Genomic DNA, 13222 nt, shown 5'->3' with positions numbered 1-13222 from the left:
TAGTAAATATAGAGCTTAATAAGATAAAAACTGTGTAAACTCTTAGGGCAAGAACTAGAACACTGTCAGCATTACAGAAGTTCCAACAAATACATGTAATTATTACAGACATTATTAAATGTCTTGAAGAAAGAAAGTGAAGTATTGCAATTTCAAATGAGAGAAGCATCTGTGTTAGTGGGTAAAGGTAGGTACATATCACCTACTGTGAGGAGTGATGGACAAGGCAGGATGAGGAGCAGATAACACGTTTGAGAAGGTGATATGTAGAGTGTCAAACAGATTTTCTAAAGTTGGACACTGATAGAAAAAAAGAGTACTATCTTCATTGAATTAGGAAAGCAGAGGGAGAACATGGACATGAGAAAGGATGGGTTTTACGTTTGTGGTGAAGCTTCTTATCCGATTATTCTTCTATAAGGCTAATTTAGTTTTTTTGAATATGAATATATATATATATATATATTTTAAAAATAGGAGAATATAAAGAAGTGATAGTGCTATAACAAGTCTCAGTAATGAGAAAGTCAGGCTTCTGTGGTGGCTCAGTGGTAAAGAATCCACCTGCCAATGCAGGAGATGCAGTTTCAATACCTGGAGAAGGAAATGGCAACCCACTCCAGTATTCTTCCTTGGCAAATTTTGTCAAAAGAGGAGCCTGGGGTCACAAAAGAGTGGGACATGACTCAGCGACTAGACAAATGATAAATGATAAATGATATCAGCCTATAAGGACAACTAAAGAGTTGGGAATTTAAGCACCATAGCTTAAAAAAAAATTTCCCCCAAAGTTATGAATTTCTTAAAGTATTAAACTTAAAGAGAAGATAGCAGGTAGATTCATCCAGGCTTAGCACTTTAACTCCAGTATAATGGACACAAATAATGATAAGAAAATTCAAGTTTTGCAAAGGACCATCAATAAATTGCAGAGGCAACCTATGGAACAGGAGAAGGTATTTCCAAAGCATGTATCAGATAAGGAGTAAATATCCAAAATAGCCAAGGAACTCATACAACTCATAGAAAAAAAAAAAATCGATTTAAAAAATGAGGATAGGAGCTGAATTAACATTTTTCGAAAGAAGACACACAAATGGCCAGTATGTACATTATAAGATTTTTAATATCACTAATCTTCAAGGAAATGCAAATCAAAACTACAATGAGATACCTCTTAGAATGGCTGTTATCAAAATGACAGAAGATAACAAGGGTTGACAAGACTGTGGAAGAAAGAGAAACTTTTCGTATCACTGGTAGGAATATACTGGTGCAGTCACCACAGAAAACAGATGAAGATTCCTCAAAAATCTTAAAATAGGGGTTCCCTGGTGGCTCAGTGGTGAGGAATTCACCTGCCAATGCAGGAGACCCCGGTTAGATTCCCGGTCTGTGAGGACCCCTCATGCTTCGGGACAACTAAGTCCGTGCACCACAACTATTGAGCCTTTGCTGTGGAACCCGGGAGCTGCAACTTCTGAGCCCACGCACCCTAGAGCCCGAGCTCCATGGCAACAGAAGCCACTGCAATGAGAAGTCCTTGAAGCACAACAAAAAGTAGTCCCTTCCTCGCAGCAAATAGAGAAAGTCCTCACAAAGAACCAGCGCAGCCATAAATAAGTAAAATTTAAAAAAAAAAACCAAAACCAACTTTTAGGATAGAATCACCATAGCATTAAGAAATCTCACCTCTGGGTATACAGTGGTCCCCTTATCTGTGGAAAATAAGTGCCAAGGCCCCCAATGGATGCCTGAAACCATGGATAATACCAAGTCCTATATATATAATATTTTTTCCTATACAAGCACACCCGTAAGAAAATTTAATTTGTAAATGAGGCATCATAAGAAATTAACAATACGCAGATATTCAGCATAAGCCATTATTTTTGCACAAGCTGTTTGGATACAAGAAGTCATTCTCATCAGAGAAGGGTGAAAACCATCTTGATGTCTAGGATCCCGGACATCAGCCAAGGCAGTCTGTAAACAGAGGTCTCGCACCGGGCACATCAGACGGAAGTTCCTATAGCAAAACGGCTGGTGGGCTGCACGGGAAGAACCGCGCATGACACGTCAATCCAAGATGGAGGCAGCAGGCCGAGAAGCTGCACTCGGCCCTCGGAATCCATTAGGCGCACGCACGCAGGCACGTGCGGAGAGAACCCCGCCCCCTCCTTGCTTTGGCGTATATAAAGCAGCCCCCACCACAGCCTTCGGCCCTGAAGAGCACGTGCTCCAGTGCGTGAGCTGGTGTCTCTCCGTTCGTCTGTCAGAGAAGGACGCTTTCCTTTGCTTCTGAAGCTAACTGAGTCACATTCTGTCAGCTGAAAGGACACCGAGCAGAAGGACCGTTCATAAGGAAAGTCCTTGACTTAATAAGCAAAGGAAAAATGTATGCTGCGGTTCCTGAAGATCTCTGGTAAGAACGACTCTTCTCTTGGTAAAATTGTGAAGGAGAAATCCATGTTAGATTTTCTGTTGCACCATAAACTGGAGAAATTACAGCCACGGAAAAGCGTTTAGTTAACATAGAAAAGTTAACATAGAAAAGGCTTTAAATTTGTCCAGTAAGCTATTTTGAGAGAGACCATGTCCACATAACATTTATGACAGTGCACTGTTACAATTATTGGCTTTGTTTTCAGTCTCTGCACGACCTCCCCACTTCCTTCCTGTCCTAGGGGTAGGTCTTGTCTCCCTAGTCCTATCCAGGAGGTAGTGTCCCCAGGCTGATACCTTGACTGCGGCCTTATGAGACACCCTGGGCCAGAACCACCCAGATAAACTGCTTCCAGGTTCCTGACCCACAAGCATGTGAGATAATACAGGTTTGTTGTTTAAAGCCCCTTAAGATTTGGAATAATGTGTTATGAGCAATAGATACATCATATTTTCCCATGTGTTTCTTTGTTCCCTTCAAGATTATTCATTATTGTTTGTTGGCTAGTCTTCCTATTTTGTAGCAGAAGATGACTTTTTCTTCTTGAAAGATATTGGAGGTAGGTCTAAATGACCAAACCAAAAATGAATGCCAATAAGAATTTTGTTTTCCGTGACATTGGTATGAGAAGAGTCATAAATGTGATGGAACAAAGTGTGGCTGTTTCAAATAGAAAAACCATACTCAGTTGTCCCTTTTTAGTTGTTTTTTTTAAGCTTGACACTATAAAAAGACTTTATGAATTCCATCCCTAACAATTCAAATTTTGTGTTTATTTAGATGAAATCTGGGGAGCTTATTATCTTTGTGAGATTTCATATATATGGCACAGATTATATATAATACTATATATATATATTGCTTTGCCTTAGTATGTATGTGTATCGTAGGACCATTACTACTTGCTATAATTGAAAGCAGTCTCTATATTCTTTTTGTAGACGTATCGATATTCTCTCCCTCTTGCCTCTCATCCTCAGATGGAGGATTGCAAATTTCCAGTCATGGGTTTATTATCATTGTCTTCCAACTCTTCATACCTGTCTGTGTTGAAATAATAGCTTAAGAAAGTTGATATCAGTAAATTGGTTTTTATGTCTCTATGTAGTACAGTGTATATGCATATATACATATAGGTTTCCCAAGTGGCTTAGTAGTAAAGAATCTGCCTGCAGTGCAGGATATAGAGGTTCAGTCCCTGGGTCAGGGAGATCCCCTGGAGAAGGAAATGCAACCCACTCCAGTGTTTTTGCTTGGGAAATCCCAAGGACAGAGGAGCCCAGGTGAGCTCTAGTCCATGGGGTCACAGAGTCAGACATGACTTACTGATTGGGCATTTATACATGCATCTATATATAGAATACAGTATAAAAAGATTGTAAGGGTAAAGGAAATCTTTACTGGCTTCCACAAACTACTTTTTCCCTCAAAGTATAACAGCACCTTGACCTATAAATATACATAAAGTGAAAGTGAAGTTGCTCAGTCCTGTCTGACTCTTTGAGACTCCATAGCCTGCCAGGCTTCTAGTCCATGGAATTGTCCAGGCAAGGATACTGGAGTGGGTTGCCATTTCCTTCTCCAGATGATCTTCCTGACCCAGGGATTGAACCGGGGTCTCCTGCACTGCAGGCAGACTCTTGACTGAGCCACCAGGGAAGTCCATAAATATATGTAAAACTATATTCAATAGCCTTCATCTGGTCATCAAAATAGGTCCAATGAGATCTCCCCATGGTTCTGTCTTTGCCCAGTTCATATTTTATAATCTTATACTTTCCACACTCCAGTTTGATTCATTCATCCATCAGATATCAAAAGGTAATAAGATATACTTTCTTATAACTTATACTTTAATTAAGATTTTTATTAATTCAGAATTGCCTGTCCCTTCAGTAACTCTAAATTGGTGAGTTCTTCTTTGAGGCATTTTTAATATCTGTTCTGATCTTGAATCGGGTGGTATTGGATTACTTTGATGGATTAAGAACTTACTTCATTTTTAAAATAGCAGTCAGAATTTTCTCTGATGAACAAAGAAACAGGTAAAAACTTTTTTTCAGAGACTAGCAGATTGACTCATTTTCATAAAATATTTTGGGTAACAAAAGTATAAAAGATGTCTCGTTTGTAAGCTGATTGAATGAATTAATATGGCTTAAGTACTCAGAGTGTTAATGATGACATCTACCGTGTTTCATGTCATCTGGAGGCAGTAAACACATCTAATGTTAGGTGGGTGGGTGCCAGCTATAAATATGAGTTATAACATGTGAAAGTGAACATCCTCACCTATGACCTGCAGCTACAGAGTGGCAGGGGACCACAAATTTTGGAATTTTGCAAACCTTGGTCTGAAATCTGGCTTTACCTCTTATTTGCACGTTAATCTAAACCTTCTTGGCTTCAGTTTTCTCATCTTCAAAATAGAAAGAAACAATACTCTCTCTTCATATTGTTGTTTGTAATATTTAAATATGGTTAAGGAGCTAGTGCTTAATTTTTAACCAGGGGTCTGTAAATACATGACAAATAACTAGGTCATTATGTGAATGGTGAACCTCAACTTTTTCTCACAGAGAGATGACCTATTAATTATCAAAACACAATTGAAGAAATGAGCTTTTCTATTTCTGCTCCTCTCTTCAGTGCTATCTTTTGGAATTTCCCTTGTTGTAGATCAAAAGTGGTCAAATATTGGTTCATAGTGTCCAATCTAATGGCAGTTTTATATTCAGAAAATTATATTCTGCTTAATCATACAAACCATGAAAAATCTCAAGGATAAAAATGAGTTTCAAGTCCTGCAGGGATCTCTTAAGTTTCTGTCTGCACTTTACTCACTGCACTTGCTATAAGACATCATGAATTTCTATGAACTCCTTAAGGGGAGATACTACCTTATTAAACATTGTTTCCTCAGAGCCTGCATTTGCATAGGGAAAACAGTATCTGGTTGAGGTTTAGCACATGCCTGCCAATGCAGGAGACTTGGATTCAGTTCCTGGGTTGGGAAGATTCCCCTGGAGGAGGAAATGGCAACCTACTTGCCTGGGAAATCCCATGGACAGCGGAGCCTGGTGGACTCAAGTTCAAGGTGTCGCAAAGTGTAGGGAAGGACTTAGCAACTGAGCAACAAAAACATGTTCTGGATCCAGGCTGCCTGAGTTGGAAGCCTGGCTCAGCCACCTACCTGCTGTGCGATCTCGGAGTGCCTTAAAAATGCTGTGTCTCGTGTGCAGTCTGCTTCCTGGATCCTTCCTTGCTTATGACTTCCTTACAATTCAAAGATTTTTAAAAAGTGAGAAACAGAAAGCATTTGGAGTAGCACTGGATACATTGTAAGTCTTCAGTTAATAACCGTGCATTTATTGCAAAATGCTATATTAGTTTGTCTTCAGATAGGTCAGCCCTGCCATCTCTTTTTTCTGGTTCTATACACTGTTTTTCCCTCTTAAATATTTCATCAGCTTTGTTAATCTTTGTGTTTGTTTATTTAGCCTAGGATCTAACAGTGATTCTCAAATCTAACCGTATGCTCTAGGCTCATCTGGGGGAGTCAGTCAGAAAACCCCAGACATACTTCCCAGTGATTCTGTGATTAGAGACCTGCAGCTTTAAGTTTACTAGGCAATTGATTACTAGGCAGTTGATTCCAAAGAGGTGTCCCATGAACTGGGCCAGCATTTGGAAACACTGCCCTAGGATTTCTATCCAATTTTAATTTGACTCCTTTATTTCCTAACTCATTTCTTAAGAGAGCACCTCATGTACACAATTTCCCCTTCAATTGAAGTCTGTTTAAAGCAAACATCTAAATGCCATTTCATTCTCCTTTTTGCACGATGCCCTTTTCTCTCCTCATTCTGTCCCCTTCACCAGCAGTTAGCATCTGACCCCGTCCTTGTTCACCAAAAGAGCTGGCCATTTGTAGTCAATGGATGAGCAGCTGACGGCTCCTTTTAGGGGAGTAAAATTGCAAATAAGGGTGATAAATAAAACGGTTCTCTGAAAGAACCAGTCTCTTTGGCACATTCTGTGCTTTCCTCTATCGGAGGCAGGGAAGACTGAGGCTTATTCATAAGGGAATGAATCAGTGGTCAAAGAATCACTCCAGAGAGTCAGAAGCTAATTCTTTTTTGTCAAGTGGGGAATGCTTCTCCCTATTTCATATTTGTTTATGAATGTCACAGCATGTATTCTGAAAACACCATCCCTGGAGAGAGCAGACCTATAATTCTGGGAGAATTTTATTACTCAATCATCTAAATTCAGGATAAATTTTAGATAGAAAGAAGATAGCAGAAAACCAATCCTTAGAACACACCTGTGAGACCCTTTGAATAGTGCTTTGTGAATGAATTGCCCTTTATCGCTGCCCCCCGCCCCCTGTGATGCTATCACAGCTTAACTGGCACTAACACAGCTGTTCACAGCTGCACACAAGATGCTTGCAAGAGCACAGTGTCAACCATTTGTTCTCATGGGGTGCAGCTTAATTTATTTCCTTTGAGGATGGAGTCTGATATTGTGTTCTAGCAAGACTAATCAGCAGATCTAAAAGACATGCAGTGGTCAGATTTAAGGGATGAGTTGCATTTCCAAGTATGATTCTTCTCTTGGATATCTACTCCTGCCCCTTGAAACATATCCAGTGGAGAACTCATTTTGAGGGTGAGTTTGTTTTTGATAGACCTTAAGCAGGAAGTGAATTGAGGTGGAACAAATGTTATTATTTCAGAGAGAACCATAGCCACACTCCACTTCTTAGCAGGGTCAGCTGATGCCAGAATGCTCTTCGCAAGCCAATTCATAGCAATGTGGCAAAGGAAATGTATTGAGCACCTACTGTATGCCTAGCAAATGTGTAGGGCTGAAAAAGGCAATAAAAAGTTTTCATCTCATTACAATGTAAGTTTCATGTCTTGCTCTTGAATGCCTTTGACATCCCTGGCACAGTTTAGATGTTCAATGAATGTTGAATAAATGAATAAATAATGCACTCAGTAAATCAGTCTCCTAAGCTAAACCCGATAGATTTGTAACAGCTGCTTAAAAAGCTATGCCAAGAAAGACTCTGAGGCTATACCCATGTCAGTGGGAAATGTGACCTGATTGATTAGCAATGTCTGTCAAGGGCAGGAGAGAGGTAAAATCAAGTGTGCTGTATAATATATTCTGTGGCTAAACGTAAATGATATAGCTATTCATCCCCTCCTTCTCACCCTCCCCACTTTTCCCCCATAAACCTTTCCCTTCAGTTTCTGGAACAAGTGGAACGACTGTCAGGGTCTAATCAGAAGTATAAATCTTCTGCACTCATGAACTCCATCTTTTCAAAATTCATCTTCTTCCATTCAGGAGAGAAGAGCTAATAGATTCTGGTTTGAGTGAATCAAAGAGATCATAGAAGGAAATTCCATCTTGCTACCTCTGTGCCTTTGCCTGGTTGGTACAAAATGAAAGACCAGGCGGAATGCAGAGTTCAAAAAGTTGAGAGTACAGAGTACATTTTATTGATGTAGTTTGTATACACAAGCTTCACCTAATCCTTAGCAGGTGAGGATATTGTTGATGAGTGTCCTGGATTCATATGGATTTTCTGTTCCTCTTGTGAAAAACCACATATGTCTTGTCTCTTCTTAATTTCACATTAAAAAAAAATTGTCCAAGAGGTATATTAGAGCATGAACATAATGGGAAGTAAAGAATGAAGTTGAGATCCAAATTGCATAATGAGTTATTCCTATCAAATATAAGTGATATAATATTTGATTTGATAAGATTTCCCCTTTCCTCCTTTTCTCCTGGAAATTTTTGTTAGAGAAGTAAACAGGTATAGAAGAAAAATCACCTTCACATTTATCTAAATTCTATTTTCTGGGGAATATTGACTGAAACAAAATGTAGAGATTCATATAATAGAACAGAGATGATCCTGGAAAACATAAATAGGAGTAAATCAAATTTGGTTTCTGAATATATATTGTTGAAATCATTACTGCTTAGTAATATAACAAATGCATAATTGATTATCTTATGCACTAGAAAATGCTGACTATTCATTAGACACAGTAGTAGACATTGAGAAATGTATGCCAAGTCCTTCTGAAGTTGCCAATGATTTTACTTACATTTAAAAAAAATCACTATATAAACATTGTTGCTAGTAGCCCAGACCAATGGAAATATGGAACCCCTTAGCTGCAAACTAGAAACAGTGAAAAAAGGAACTTACACAAATAGGGCAGACTGGAAAGAAACTAAATTTGCACTAAGTATCAATCTTATGATAATTAGTTCCTCCTGGAAAATAATTTTGCAATTAGAGATTGACTTCAACACTAAATGCATGAGAATAAATTTGTAAAATGTGCTTCCACCCACCTTTTTTGCTTAAGGGTTCTAGGTATAAAGAAAGGACCAAGAAAATAAAAGTCTATGACAAATGAAAGAATCCTAGACAAGCAAGTGAGGATGAGAAGAAAATAACATGGGTTCCAAAATTATGGAGTTTTAAAGACCTCAGCAGTTAATCGTTAAAGGTGGGAGGGGGGACTATCGGATGCATAAGCAAGTCCAAGATACTTAAAGTGAGCTTTAAAAGTTCTAGGAATTGGTCTGACTCTGGGATTGCCACGGTGAATTATTAAATTAATTATTGTGATATGGAAGAATAGTATATTGAAGTCTGGATTTGGGTCCTCTTCAAGTTTTTGTTACTCCGTGAAAAATGGTAGTCAGGCCTGTATGTCCTCTTGTTTCAGAGTGTGTGGATTGTAGGGCAGAAAGCAGAATCCACCTCTGGAGGACCCTTGCTGCTTGGCTTTTATTTTCGCCAAGTCTGCTTATTTTGTTTAAATTGAAATATAGTTGATTTATAATGTTGTGTTATAGTTTCTGGTATATGGCAAAGTGATTCAGTTTTGTGTGTGTGTGTGTGTGTGTGTGTGTATTCTTTTTTCTTATTCTTTTCCATTATGGTTTATCGTAGGATACTGAATATAGTTCCCTGTGCTGTACAGTAGGACCTTGTTGTTTATCCATTCTGTATATAATTGTTGGCATCTGCTAATCCCAAACTCCCAGTCCAACCTTCTTCCTACTCCTTGGCAACCAAAGTCTGTTCTTTACATCTGTGAATCCATTTCTATTTTGTAGATAAGTTCATTTGTGTCATATTTTAGATTTCCCATGTAAGTGATGGCATATGATATTTTTCTTTTTCTACATTCACTTAATGATCTCTAGGTCCGTCCATGTAACTGAAAATGGCATTATTTTGTTCTTATTGATGGCTGAGTGGTATTCCCTTGTGTATGTGCACCACGTATTCTTTATCCACTCATCAGTTCATTGAGATTTAGGTTGTTTCCATGTCTTAACTATTGTAAACAGCACTGCTGTGAACATAGGGGTCATAGATCATTTCAGATTATGTTTTTGTCAGGATATATGCACAGGAGTGGGATTGCTAGATCATATGGCAACTCTTTTTAGTTTTTTTAGGAGCCTCCATACTGTTTTCCATAGTGACTGTCCCAATTTACATTCCCACCAACAGTGCAGGAGGGTTAAAAGTCTACCTATTCATTAGGCCACTGTTACTTTGGGTCTCCATTACCCATAACAAACCTAATCCTAAGTGACATTGAAATTACTTCTAACCTGAATGAACAGCAGTTCAAAGTAAAATTTAATTTGATTTCAGAGAAATAGTATTTTTTTTTTTTTTTTTTTGTACAGCAGAGTTGGAGATATACTACTTATTCCTGCTGTACTGAATTTGAAGATGCAGTTATCCTGGTGATGTTGTCATTGCTTTGAAAATTTTGATGTGCATGTGAATTACCTGAAGACTTGCTACATAAATATCGCTGGGCCCTACCCAGGATCAAATGCTGCAAGTCTATGGTGGGAGTGAGATTTGCATTTCTAACAAGTACCTAAGAGATGCTGATTTTACTGTTTCAGGACCACACATTTTTTTTTTTTCTTTCAGTTCTACCAATTTATTGCTACCAACCCATCTCTGTCCACCCCCCTCATGAGTGTGTGCTCGGTCATGTAACCCCATGGACTGCAGCCCACCAAGCTCCTCTGTCCATGGATTTTTCCAGGAAAGAGTACTGGAATGGGTTGTCATTTCCTTCTCCAAGGAACACACATTTGAGGGCCCCTCTTCTAGACTAATTCTCAAACTAGCTAAGGTGAAAGGCAAGTCTCAGTGTCTGTACTTACCTAATGGACTGGTTACCAGAAGTTCACAGATAAGCCTGGTGCATGGCCCATGACAGAACCCTTAGCCTAGGACTAGGGGCACTTTGGCTGCTTCCTGAGAAATTTCTGCAGTAGAATTCAAAGACTCAAAGCCTAGGACAGTATCTCCTATCCTGCCTGAAAAAGTTCAGTCTTCTCTTTTTTTTGGCCATGTCATGGTTCAGTGGTTTAGAGAGCTTCCTAGCATTGCTTCAAGTAGCACATTATTGAGGAGCTTCTGCTGCAAAGTCTTAAAAAGTAGTTGACAGCAAAAAATTCGTTGTCATCAGATTTTCCTTCTCTATGAAGGAATCTGCCCCTCTTTAAAAATACTATTTCTCAATAACTGGCAACTTATTTTTAGCACTTATATGTTTTAGGAACAATGATAAATTGTTTACAAGTAATATATGTGTTTTACATCCATTGTGTCATTTAAACTCGCAACAATCCCATGAGGCTGGTGCAAGCATTACCCCCATTTTCAGTGGAGAGGAAAAAAACAAAAACACAGCGAGGCCCAGGAAAGGGAAATAACTTTCATGAGATCATACAGTGGAAAGTAGGCAGTTAAATCGGGTCCATGCTTTTAAACACCAGGTTTTATTCCTCATTTCACTGAAGATCTTTCCTTGCAGAAATGCAGGCCAGATCAAGATGCCAGATTTATGCAGAGAATCCTAGAGACACCAGGAGACTCAGGCATAAGTCTGTACTCTGTCCCCAAGTAGATGAGGGCCTAGGAGAAGTCATTTTTCTCTTTGAGTATCACTGAGTTGTCATCCGTAATTTTCTTTAGAAACTAATGTTCTTTGGAGAGTTTATCAGACATTCTATGGGAAATGTGTTTACGGTCAAATAAATATAGGAAAGACTGAATAAAATGTTACCCTCTTTGAGATTCATGTTGCTGGTAAATTAAAAATTATGAAAGGTCTTATTGCGATATGGTTCTGATTTTACTTAGCCAAGTATTTCCAAAGTCTTTGAATAGAGAACCCTATTTTTATTTAACTTAATATCTTAATAGTAGTAGTTATTCATGGAACACGGTTCTGGAAACAATACCCTAGTTTTTTCCTGTCCCCAAATTCTGTGAATCTAATTCTGTGAATCTGTGACTGGTTTAGAAATAGAAATAGATACAGAATGGTACAGAAATAGAAATGGTATAGAATAGATATAGAACAGTATGCTGCTGCTGCTGCTAAGTCGCTTCAGTCATGTCCGACTGTGTGCGACCCCATAGACGGAAACCAACCAGGTTTTGCTATCCCCAGGATTCTCCAGGCAAGAACACTGGAGTGGGTTACCATTTCCTTCTTCAAGGCATGAAAGTGAAAAGTGAAAGTGAAGTTGCTCAGTTGTGTCTGACTCTTAGCGACCCCATGGACTGCAGCCTACCAGGCTGCTTTGCCCAGGGGATTTTCCAGGCAAGAGTACTGGAGTGGGGTGCCTTTGTCTTCTCCAATAGAACCGTATAGAGATAGGAAAAGAATGCCAATATAATAACAAAACCTATAAGACCTAAGCCTAATGATAGTAACCTGGATGTTATTTTGCACGCTTCACGTATATTACTTCATTTAATCTTTATTATAGCCCTATTATAATAATTGGGTTTCCCTGGTGGCTCAGACGGTAAAGCGTCTGTCTGCAATGCTGGAGACCGGGTTTGATCCCTGGGTCGGGAAGATCCCCTGGAGAAGGAAATGGCAACCCACTCCAGTTCTCTTGCCTGGAAAACCCCATGGGCAGAGGAGCCTGGTGGGCTACAGTCCATGGGGTCACAAAGAGTTGGCCACTACTGAGCAACTTTATTACTTACTTACTATTATAATAATTACAAACATTGTTATCCCTATGTTACAACTGAGGAGACTAAGGCCCTGAAAAGAGCAATTATAGATCTCTCAAACTAAACCATTTCTTAGAAAGTAAGATTTTCCTGCACACACTATGGAAAGTATCAAGAGAAGAAATAGAAGCAAGCGCATTGCTTTTTTTTTTTTTTTTTTTGCTTAGTATGCTCTATTTGCATATCAAAAGGCCTCTAATGTGACTATAATCTGCACTGTTTAATGTCTCTGACTTTCTTTTACTTTCCCTCTGTAGAGCATGGTTCACGGTCATTACCCTCTTGATCAAGTTACAGACAAATGCAGACTTCAAATTAGGCCTATTAAGATTTGTTTTTAATGAGGAGATAATTCCTCTAACAACACAAGCCAGATTTGGCTGGAATGTGATTAGACAGTCAGGTCATCTTGCAGAAAGGAAAAGCAGATTTTTGCCTCTTCCGTAAATGATTTCAGCCAGTCTTTATTCACTTGATGCCTCTTAAAAGCACAGAGCAAATGTAATATTTGAGACTTCTGAGTCATGAAGTAATCACATAGTCCATGCAGGACAGTGGGAGAGTTTCTATTTCAAGAACTGGAACTTCTTAGAAGGCAAATGTCCAGATTCATAGTATTGGAAATCACAGTAGGGAAGATAAATTCTTTTCTAGAGTCT

General features: G+C 38.9%; 1 long non-coding RNA gene and 1 pseudogene across 1 annotated transcript in view; both read left to right on the top strand.

The window, feature by feature from the left end:
* The window catches only part of LOC122679146, a 193589-nt pseudogene that overhangs the window by 88003 nt on the left and 92364 nt on the right, over positions 1-13222 (top strand).
* The window catches only part of LOC122679147, a 65292-nt gene continuing 54461 nt past the window's right edge, over positions 2392-13222 (top strand). The window contains exon 1 of the long non-coding RNA XR_006336333.1: positions 2392-2425. This is a non-coding gene — a long non-coding RNA (uncharacterized LOC122679147). The remainder of the gene's footprint in view (positions 2426-13222) is intronic.

Source organism: Cervus elaphus, chromosome 21 (genome assembly GCF_910594005.1).
Source record: "Cervus elaphus chromosome 21, mCerEla1.1, whole genome shotgun sequence".
In the NCBI taxonomy this organism is placed as follows: Eukaryota; Metazoa; Chordata; class Mammalia; order Artiodactyla; family Cervidae; genus Cervus; species Cervus elaphus.
Note: the sequence above shows the minus strand (reverse complement) of the source record. Positions and strands in the feature narration are given on the sequence as shown.